The sequence below is a fragment of the Onthophagus taurus genome, unplaced genomic scaffold (assembly GCF_036711975.1).
Source record: "Onthophagus taurus isolate NC unplaced genomic scaffold, IU_Otau_3.0 ScKx7SY_14, whole genome shotgun sequence".
Classification (NCBI taxonomy): Eukaryota; Metazoa; Arthropoda; class Insecta; order Coleoptera; family Scarabaeidae; genus Onthophagus; species Onthophagus taurus.
Genome location: NW_027248939.1, coordinates 2,075,256 through 2,086,947, shown reverse-complemented (window position 1 = coordinate 2,086,947; position 11,692 = coordinate 2,075,256). Strand labels below are relative to the sequence as shown.

The 11,692-nt window shown below is 35.7% G+C and overlaps 1 long non-coding RNA gene across 2 annotated transcripts; it reads right to left on the bottom strand.

Annotated features, from left to right (window-relative positions):
* Window positions 1-9,289: 9,289 nt before the first annotated feature.
* LOC139432319 (uncharacterized) lies at window positions 9,290-10,901 on the bottom strand. 2 transcript variants are annotated; one of them, XR_011642156.1, is made up of 4 exons: window positions 10,448-10,901; window positions 10,245-10,367; window positions 9,384-10,191; window positions 9,290-9,335 (listed from the first exon to the last, which is right to left on the bottom strand). It is a non-coding gene; the product is annotated as an uncharacterized lncRNA (long non-coding RNA). The 2 variants fall into 2 exon arrangements; XR_011642157.1 differs by having other exon boundaries at window positions 9,297-9,323.
* Between the last annotated feature and the right edge of the window lie 791 nt (window positions 10,902-11,692).

Genomic DNA, 11,692 nt, shown 5'->3' with positions numbered 1-11,692 from the left:
CTCCAACATGCTCCAAAATGTCATTTGGCGCCTGAATATCACAAATATGGTCAACAGAATTATCGGAACCAAAAGTTATAGAAAGTTCAAACATGTCTCAGAACGGCGTATAACGTCATAATATAACGTTTTGGGCACATTTTGTTTTTTATCTCCAACATGCTCCAACATGTCATTTGGCGCCTGAATATCACAAATATGGTCAACAGAATTATCGGAACCAAAAGTGATAGAAAGTTCAAACATGTCTCAGAACGGCGTATAACGTCATAATATCACGTTTTGGGCACATTTTGTTTTTTATCTCCAACATGCTCCAAAATGTCATTTGGCGCCTGAATATCACAAATATGGTCAACAGAATTATCGGAACCAAAAGTTATAGAAAGTTCAAACATGTCTCAGAACGGCGTATAACGTCATAATATAACGTTTTGGGCACATTTTGTTTTTTATCTCCAACATGCTCCAACATGTCATTTGGCGCCTGAATATCACAAATATGGTCAACAGAATTATCGGAACCAAAAGTGATAGAAAGTTGAAACATGTCTCAGAACGGCGTATAACGTCATAATATCACGTTTTGGGCACATTTTGTTTTTTATCTCCAACATGCTCAAAGATGTCATTTGGCGCCTGAATATCACAAATATGGTCAAAAGAATTATCGGAACCAAAAGTGATAGAAAGTTCAAACATGTCTCAGAACGGCGTATAGCGTCATAATATCACGTTTTGGGCACATTTTGTTTTTTACCTCCAACATGCTCCAACATGTCATTTGGCGCCTGAATATCACAAATATGGTCAACAGAATTATCGGAACCAAAAGTGATAGAAAGTTCAAACATGTCTCAGAACGGCGTATAACGTCATAATATATCGTTTTGGGCACATTTTGTTTTTTATCTCCAACATGCTCCAACATGTCATTTGGCGCCTGAATATCACAAATATGGTCAACAGAATTATCGGAACCAAAAGTGATAGAAAGTTCAAACATGTCTCAGAACGGCGTATAACGTCATAATATCACGTTTTGGGCACATTTTGTTTTTTATCTTCAACACGCTCCAACATGTCATTTGGCGCCTGAATGTCACAAATATGGTCAACAGAATTATCGGAACCAAAAGTGATAGAAAGTTCAAACATGTCTCAGAACGGCGTATAACGTCATAATATCACGTTTTGGGCACATTTTGTTTTTTATCTCCAACATGCTCCAAAATGTCATTTGGCGCCTGAATATCACAAATATGGTCAACAGAATTATCGGAACCAAAAGTTATAGAAAGTTCAAACATGTCTCAGAACGGCGTATAACGTCATAATATAACGTTTTGGGCACATTTTGTTTTTTATCTCCAACATGCTCCAACATGTCATTTGGCGCCTGAATATCACAAATATGGTCAACAGAATTATCGGAACCAAAAGTGATAGAAAGTTCAAACATGTCTCAGAACGGCGTATAACGTCATAATATCACGTTTTGGGCACATTTTGTTTTTTATCTCCAACATGCTCCAAAATGTCATTTGGCGCCTGAATATCACAAATATGGTCAACAGAATTATCGGAACCAAAAGTTATAGAAAGTTCAAACATGTCTCAGAACGGCGTATAACGTCATAATATAACGTTTTGGGCACATTTTGTTTTTTATCTCCAACATGCTCCAACATGTCATTTGGCGCCTGAATATCACAAATATGGTCAACAGAATTATCGGAACCAAAAGTGATAGAAAGTTGAAACATGTCTCAGAACGGCGTATAACGTCATAATATCACGTTTTGGGCACATTTTGTTTTTTATCTCCAACATGCTCAAAGATGTCATTTGGCGCCTGAATATCACAAATATGGTCAAAAGAATTATCGGAACCAAAAGTGATAGAAAGTTCAAACATGTCTCAGAACGGCGTATAACGTCATAATATCACGTTTTGGGCACATTTTGTTTTCTATCTCCAACATGCTCAAAGATGTCATTTGGCGTCTGAATAACACAAATACGGTCAACAGAATTATCGGAACCAAAAGTGATAGAAAGTTCAAACATATCTCAGAACGGCGTATAACGTCATAATATATCGTTTTGGGCACATTTTGTTTTTTATCTCCAACATGCTCCAACATGTCATTTGGCGCCTGAATATCACAAATATGGTCAACAGAATTATCGGAACCAAAAGTGATAGAAAGTTCAAACATGTCTCAGAACGGCGTATAACGTCATAATATCACGTTTTTTGCACATTTTGTTTTTTATCTCCAACATGCTCAAAGATGTCATTTGGCGTCTGAATATCACAAATATGGTCAACAGAATTATCGGAACCAAAAGTGATAGAAAGTTCAAACATGTCTCAGAACGGCGTATAACGTCATGATATAACGTTTTGGGCACATTTTGTTTTTTACCTCCAACATGCTCCAACATGTCATTTGGCGCCTGAATATCACAAATATGGTCAACAGAATTATCGGAACCAAAAGTGATAGAAAGTTCAAACATGTCTCAGAACGGCGTATAGCGTCATAATATCACGTTTTGGGCACATTTTGTTTTTTATCTCCAACATGCTCAAAGATGTCATTTGGCGTTTGAATATCACAAATATGGTCAACAGAATTATCGGAACCAAAAGTGATAGAAAGTTCAAACATGTCCCAGAACGGTGTATAACGTCATAATATCACGTTTTGGGCACATTTTGTTTTTTATCTCCAACATGCTCAAAGATGTCATTTGGCGTCTGAATATCACAAATATGGTCAACAGAATTATCGGAACCAAAAGTGATAGAAAGTTCAAACATGTCTCAGAACGGCGTATAACGTCATAATATCACGTTTTGGGCACATTTTGTTTTTTATCTCCAACATGCTCCAACATGTCATTTGGCGCCTGAATATCACAAATATGGTCAACAGAATTATCGGAACCAAAAGTGATAGAAAGTTCAAACATGTCTCAGAACGGCGTATAACGTCATAATATCACGTTTTGGGCACATTTTGTTTTTTATCTCCAACATGCTCCAACATGTCATTTGGCGCCTGAATATCACAAATATGGTCAACAGAATTATCGGAACCAAAAGTGATAGAAAGTTCAAACATGTCTCAGAACGGCGTATAACGTCATAATATAACGTTTTGGGCACATTTTGTTTTTTATCTCCAACATGCTCCAACATGTCATTTATCGCCTGAATATCACAAATATGGTCAACAGAATTATCGGAACCAAAAGTGATAGAAAGTTGAAACATGTCTCAGAACGGCGTATAACGTCATAATATCACGTTTTGGGCACATTTTGTTTTCTATCTCCAACATGCTCAAAGATGTCATTTGGCGTCTGAATAACACAAATACGGTCAACAGAATTATCGGAACCAAAAGTGATAGAAAGTTCAAACATATCTCAGAACGGCGTATAACGTCATAATATATCGTTTTGGGCACATTTTGTTTTTTATCTCCAACATGCTCAAAGATGTCATTTGGCGTCTGAATATCAAAAATATGGTCAACAGAATTATCGGAACCAAAAGTGATAGAAAGTTCAAACATGTCTCAGAACGGCGTATAACGTCATAATATAACGTTTTGGGCACATTTTGTTTTTTATCTCCAACATGCTCAAAGATGTCATTTGGCGTCTGAATATCACAAATATGGTCAACAGAATTATCGGAACCAAAAGTGATAGAAAGTTCAAACATGTCTCAGAACGGCGTATAACGTCATAATATCACGTTTTGGGCACATTTTGTTTTTTATCTCCAACATGCTCAAAGATGTCATTTGGCGTCTGAATATCACAAATATGGTCAACAGAATTATCGGAACCAAAAGTGATAGAAAGTTCAAACATGTCTCAGAACGGCGTATAACGTCATGATATAACGTTTTGGGCACATTTTGTTTTTTATCTCCAACATGCTCCAACATGTCATTTGGCGCCTGAATATCACAAATATGGTCAACAGAATTATCGGAACCAAAAGTGATAGAAAGTTCAAACATGTCTCAGAACGGCGTATAACGTCATAATATAACGTTTTGGGCACATTTTGTTTTTTATCTCCAACATGCTCCAACATGTCATTTGGCGCCTGAATATCACAAATATGGTCAACAGAATTATCGGAACCAAAAGTGATAGAAAGTTCAAACATGTCTCAGAACGGCGTATAACGTCATAACATCACGTTTTGGGCACATTTTGTTTTTTATCTCCAACATGCTCAAAGATGTCATTTGGCGTCTGAATATCACAAATATGGTCAACAGAATTATCGAAACCAAAAGTGATAGAAAGTTCAAACATGTCTCAGAACGGCGTATAACGTCATAATATCACGTTTTGGGCACATTTTGTTTTTTATCTCCAACATGATCCAACATGTCATTTGGCGCCTGAATATCACAAATATGGTCAACAGAATTATCGAAACCAAAAGTGATAGAAAGTTCAAACATGTCTCAGAACGGCGTATAACGTCATAATATCACGTTTTGGGCACATTTTGTTTTTTATCTCCAACATGCTCAAAGATGTCATTTGGCGTCTGAATATCACAAATATGGTCAACAGAATTATCGGAACCAAAAGTGATAGAAAGTTCAAACATGTGCCAGAACGGCGTATAACGTCATAATATCACGTTTTGGGCACATTTTGTTTTTTATCTCCAACATGCTCAAAGATGTCATTTGGCGTCTGAATATCACAAATATGGTCAACAGAATTATCGGAACCAAAAGTGATAGAAAGTTCAAACATGTCTCAGAACGGCGTATAACGTCGTAATATCACGTTTTGGGCACATTTTGTTTTTTATCTCCAACATGCTCCAACATGTCATTTGGCGCCTGAATATCACAAATATGGTCAACAGAATTATCGGAACCAAAAGTGATAGAAAGTTCAAACATGTCTCAGAATGGCGTATAACGTCATAATATCACGTTTTGGACACATTTTGTTTTTTATCTCCAACATGCTCAAAGATGTCATTTGGCGTCTGAATATCACAAATATGATCAACAGAATTATCGGAACCAAAAGTGATAGAAAGTTCAAACATGTCTCAGAACGGCGTATAACGTCATAATATCACGTTTTGGGCACATTTTGTTTTTTATCTCCAACATGCTCCAACATGTCACTTGGCGCCTGAATATCACAAATATGGTCAACAGAATTATTGGAACCAAAAGTGATAGAAAGTTCAAACATGTCTCAGAACGGCGTATAACGTCATAATATAACGTTTTGGGCACATTTTGTTTTTTATCTCCAACATGCTCCAACATGTCATTTGGCGCCTGAATATCACAAATATGGTCAACAGAATTATCGGAACCAAAAGTGATAGAAAGTTCAAACATGTCTCAGAACGGCGTATAACGTCATAATATCACGTTTTGGGCACATTTTGTTTTTTATCTCCAACATGCTCCAACATGTCCTTTGGCGCCTGAATATCACAAATATGGTCAACAGAATTATCGGAACCAAAAGTGATAGAAAGTTCAAACATGTCTCAGAACGGCGTATAACGTCATAATATAACGTTTTGGGCACATTTTGTTTTTTATCTCCAACATGCTCAAAGATGTCATTTGGCGTCTGAATATCACAAATATGGTCAACAGAATTATCGGAACCAAAAGTGATAGAAAGTTCAAACATGTCTCAGAACGGCGTATAACGTCATAATATAACGTTTTGGGCACATTTTGTTTTTTATCTCCAACATGCTCCAACATGTCATTTGGCGCCTGAGTATCACAAATATGGTCAACAGTATTATCGGAACCAAAAGTGATAGAAAGTTCAAACATGTCTCAGAACGGCGTATAACGTCATAAGATAACGTTTTGGGCACATTTTGTTTTTTATCTCCAACATGCTCAAAGATGTCATTTGGCGTCTGAATATCACAAATATGGTCAACAGAATTATCGGAACCAGAAGTGATAGAAAGTTCAAACATGTCTCAGAACGGCGTATAACGTCATAATATAACGTTTTGGACACATTTTGTTTTTTATCTCCAACATGCTCAAAGATGTCATTTGGCGTCTGAATATCACAAATATGGTCAACAGAATTATCGGAACCAGAAGTGATAGAAAGTTCAAACATGTCTCAGAACGGCGTATAACGTCATAATATAACGTTTTGGACACATTTTGTTTTTTGTCTCGAACATGCTCAAAGATGTCATTTGGCGTCTGAATATCACAAATATGGTCAACAGAAGTATCGGAACCAAAAGTGATAGAAAGTTCAAACATGTCTTAGAACGGCGTATAACGTCATAATATAACGTTTTGGACACATTTTGTTTTTTATCTCCAACATGCTAAAAGATGTCATTTGGCGTCTGAATATCACAAATATGGTCAACAGAATTATCGGAACCAAAAGTGATAGAAAGTTCAAACATGTCTCAGAACGGCGTATAACTTCATAATATAACGTTTTGGGCACATTTTGTTTTTTATCTCCAACATGCTCAAAGATGTCCTTTGGCGTCTGAATATCAAAAATATGGTCAACAGAATTATCGGAACCAAAAGTGATAGAAAGTTCAAACATGTCTCAGAACGGCGTATAACGTCATAATATCACGTTTTGGACACATTTTGTTTTTTATCTCCAACATGCTCAAAGATGTCATTTGGCGTCTGAATATCACAAATATGGTCAACAGAATTATCGGAACCAAAAGTGATAGAAAGTTCAAACATGTCTCAGAACGGCGTATAACGTCATAATATCACGTTTTGGGCACATTTTGTTTTTTATCTCCAACATGCTCATAGATGTCATTTGGCGTCTGAATATCACAAATATGGTCAACAGAATTATCGGAACCAAAAGTGATAGAAAGTTCAAACATGTCTCAGAACGGCGTATAACGTCATAATATAACGTTTTGAGCACATTTTGTTTTTTATCTCCAACATGCTCCAACATGTCACTTGGCGCCTGAATATCACAAATATGGTCAACAGAATTATTGGAACCAAAAGTGATAGAAAGTTCAAACATGTCTCAGAACGGCGTATAACGTCATAATATCACGTTTTGGGCACATTTTGTTTTTTATCTCCAACATGCTCATAGATGTCATTTGGCGTCTGAATATCACAAATATGGTCAACAGAATTATCGGAACCAAAAGTGATAGAAAGTTCAAACATGTCTCAGAACGGCGTATAACGTCATAATATCACGTTTTGGGCACATTTTGTTTTTTATCTCCAACATGCTCCAACATGTCACTTGGCGAATGAATATCACAAATATGGTCAACAGAATTATTGGAACCAAAAGTGATAGAAAGTTCAAACATGTCTCAGAACGGCGTATAACGTCATAATATAACGTTTTGGGCACATTTTGTTTTTTATCTCCAACATGCTCCAACATGTCATTTGGCGCCTGAATATCACAAATATGGTCAACAGAATTATCGGAACCAAAAGTGATAGAAAGTTCAAACATGTCTCAGAACGGCGTATAACGTCATAATATCACGTTTTGGGCACATTTTGTTTTTTATCTCCAACATGCTCCAACATGTCCTTTGGCGCCTGAATATCACAAATATGGTCAACAGAATTATCGGAACCAAAAGTGATAGAAAGTTCAAACATGTCTCAGAACGGCGTATAACGTCATAATATAACGTTTTGGGCACATTTTGTTTTTTATCTCCAACATGCTCAAAGATGTCATTTGGCGTCTGAATATCACAAATATGGTCAACAGAATTATCGGAACCAAAAGTGATAGAAAGTTCAAACATGTCTCAGAACGGCGTATAACGTCATAATATAACGTTTTGGGCACATTTTGTTTTTTATCTCCAACATGCTCCAACATGTCATTTGGCGCCTGAGTATCACAAATATGGTCAACAGTATTATCGGAACCAAAAGTGATAGAAAGTTCAAACATGTCTCAGAACGGCGTATAACGTCATAAGATAACGTTTTGGGCACATTTTGTTTTTTATCTCCAACATGCTCAAAGATGTCATTTGGCGTCTGAATATCACAAATATGGTCAACAGAATTATCGGAACCAGAAGTGATAGAAAGTTCAAACATGTCTCAGAACGGCGTATAACGTCATAATATAACGTTTTGGACACATTTTGTTTTTTATCTCCAACATGCTCAAAGATGTCATTTGGCGTCTGAATATCACAAATATGGTCAACAGAATTATCGGAACCAGAAGTGATAGAAAGTTCAAACATGTCTCAGAACGGCGTATAACGTCATAATATAACGTTTTGGACACATTTTGTTTTTTGTCTCCAACATGCTCAAAGATGTCATTTGGCGTCTGAATATCACAAATATGGTCAACAGAAGTATCGGAACCAAAAGTGATAGAAAGTTCAAACATGTCTTAGAACGGCGTATAACGTCATAATATAACGTTTTGGACACATTTTGTTTTTTATCTCCAACATGCTAAAAGATGTCATTTGGCGTCTGAATATCACAAATATGGTCAACAGAATTATCGGAACCAAAAGTGATAGAAAGTTCAAACATGTCTCAGAACGGCGTATAACTTCATAATATAACGTTTTGGGCACATTTTGTTTTTTATCTCCAACATGCTCAAAGATGTCCTTTGGCGTCTGAATATCAAAAATATGGTCAACAGAATTATCGGAACCAAAAGTGATAGAAAGTTCAAACATGTCTCAGAACGGCGTATAACGTCATAATATCACGTTTTGGACACATTTTGTTTTTTATCTCCAACATGCTCAAAGATGTCATTTGGCGTCTGAATATCACAAATATGGTCAACAGAATTATCGGAACCAAAAGTGATAGAAAGTTCAAACATGTCTCAGAACGGCGTATAACGTCATAATATCACGTTTTGGGCACATTTTGTTTTTTATCTCCAACATGCTCATAGATGTCATTTGGCGTCTGAATATCACAAATATGGTCAACAGAATTATCGGAACCAAAAGTGATAGAAAGTTCAAACATGTCTCAGAACGGCGTATAACGTCATAATATAACGTTTTGAGCACATTTTGTTTTTTATCTCCAACATGCTCAAAGATGTCATTTGGCGTCTGAATATCAAAAATATGGTCAACAGAAGTATCGGAACCAAAAGTGATAGAAAGTTCAAACATGTCTCAGAACGGCGTATAACGTCATAATATAACGTTTTGGACACATTTTGTTTTTTATCTCCAACATGCTCAAAGATTGTAACGGTTCCGTTCGAGGTTATTGAATTTCCTTGTGATTTGTCTGTAATTGTTAGAAGTCGGGGAATTATATACCATTTTGTTTATTTACCTTGTTATAATTTTTGTTTTTTTGTTACAGCAAGCCGAACTTGGAAACACTTGAAAATCCTTTCCTTTTCATCACTTTTCTTAAATCCTTTCCTTTCGCTCATTTTAAACGCCTTTTTCTTTTTCATTACCTTCATTACAATCACACAATAGATCTTAACCTTAAAACTTTTCTTTTTCTCTTCTTCGTTACTATCATGAATTTTGTTTACATTTTTAAGTTCGGACTGTCAATAATAGAGGGAGGGAGTGATTTTGAATTCTTGGCACCGCGCGATTTTATAACGAGTTTTTTGGTTAAAATCTTGGGAAATGAATACCCGTGCGCGATTTTACTCTTCCTCTTTTGAAACCAGCCTTTGTAGTGTTTGGATGGTTAACAAGAATTTTAAGTCGACATTTTGGTATAATTCTGTGTAGAATTTTGGATCGATTTATATCCGTATTTATCGGGATCTGAGTTAATTAATCCTTTAATTTTTCGTTTGGAAATTATTCAACGATTACGGTTTCACCGGATTTATTGCACATTTTTACAAAGACTATTCATTTTGCTGGTTAAAACCTCATACCACCTTGAGGTAGGTTTTTCTTTTTACATTTTCTCTAATTTTGGCTTAATACTAACTTAAACCTAAATTCATTTAAACTCCTTTCACACTACATAAAAACATCCATCCCTACATTCTTGCCTAATTATCTATTTACATTTTTCTTTCTTTTTTTACACGCTAGGTTTTTTTTTTTCTGAGAGCCTTATTCCTTATATAAGTTCTTGGGAAATCTCCCATCCCGGAAACAAGTACTACCTGGAATAAAGAAGTAAATTAGAAGCTACATAACCCAAGTTTCCTGTACTTACCATCGAACAAGTGTTTCCAAAGGAGGTTTGCTGGATTTTGTTGCTGTATCTACGTATAATTGTTGTCATCGTGAAGTCATCATCCTTCGTTCAAAAGAGTTTGGAATAAAGGTCAGAATTTTCCTTTTTATACAAAAAGAATATCAGTGTGGCTAGATACTTTTGTATTTTTTTTATAAAGTAAGATTTTCTTTTGTACTTACCATTTAATTTTTTTGTTAACTTCACTGGTTCATTTTGTTCATTTCACTTTAAACCAGTTCCTTATTATTATTATCTCATTTTAATTGTCAATTAATTTTTCTTGTAAAGTTATCGGATTTATTAGGGGTGTTATTAATTTCGGTATTGATTTCGATTTTGTTTTCTTTTCCGTTCGCCTGATCGAGCGCTCGGGTCAATCGGGGACGTGTCGCGATCATTATTTAGATTTGTTTTAATTTTGTTTTATTCAGCTCATTATTATTTTCTTTCTCTTTTACCCCCCTAATTATTCGGGATTTTTTTTTGAACAATCTCCGTTATTTTATTTACTACTTATATACTTTATATTTTGTTTTACCATATTTTTTTTTCCTTAATAAATTTGTTTTTATATGGTATATGATTTCGCGATTTCTTTGTGTTTTGTTATATGTTGGTGTTGTCGAACCTTTTCCCTTCAGCCCTCTTCGCAGTTAGAGCGATCTGTAACTGAAACTGCGTGGCGCCTTATAAATTCAAACCCACCCCATCTTCACTGGGAAGCCGAGGTGTTGCAGATCTGTATTTTTTTAAAAGGGGTTCGATTGTGTTGTTGCCGTTTTGTTGAAAAGCCGCCACAAGATGTCATTTGGCGTCTGAATATCACAAATATGGTCAACAGAATTATCGGAACCAGAAGTGATAGAAAGTTCAAACATGTCTCAGAACGGCGTATAACGTCATAATATAACGTTTTGGACACATTTTGTTTTTTATCTCCAACATGCTCAAAGATGTCATTTGGCGTCTGAATATCACAAATATGGTCAACAGAATTATCGGAACCAAAAGTGATAGAAAGTTCAAACATGTCTCAGAACGGCGTATAAAGTCATAATATAACGTTTTGGACACATTTTGTTTTTTATCTCCAACATGCTCAAAGATGTCATTTGGCGTCTGAATATCACAAATATGGTCAACAGAATTATCGGAACCAAAAGTGATAGAAAGTTCAAACATGTCTCAGAACGGCGTATAACTTCATAATATAACGTTTTGGGCACATTTTGTTTTTTATCTCCAACATGCTCAAAGATGTCCTTTGGCGTCTGAATATCAAAAATATGGTCAACAGAATTATCGGAACCAAAAGTGATAGAAAGTTCAAACATGTCTCAGAACGGCGTATAACGTCATAATATCACGTTTTGGACACATTTTGTTTTTTATCTCCAACATGCTCAAAGATGTCATTTGGCGTC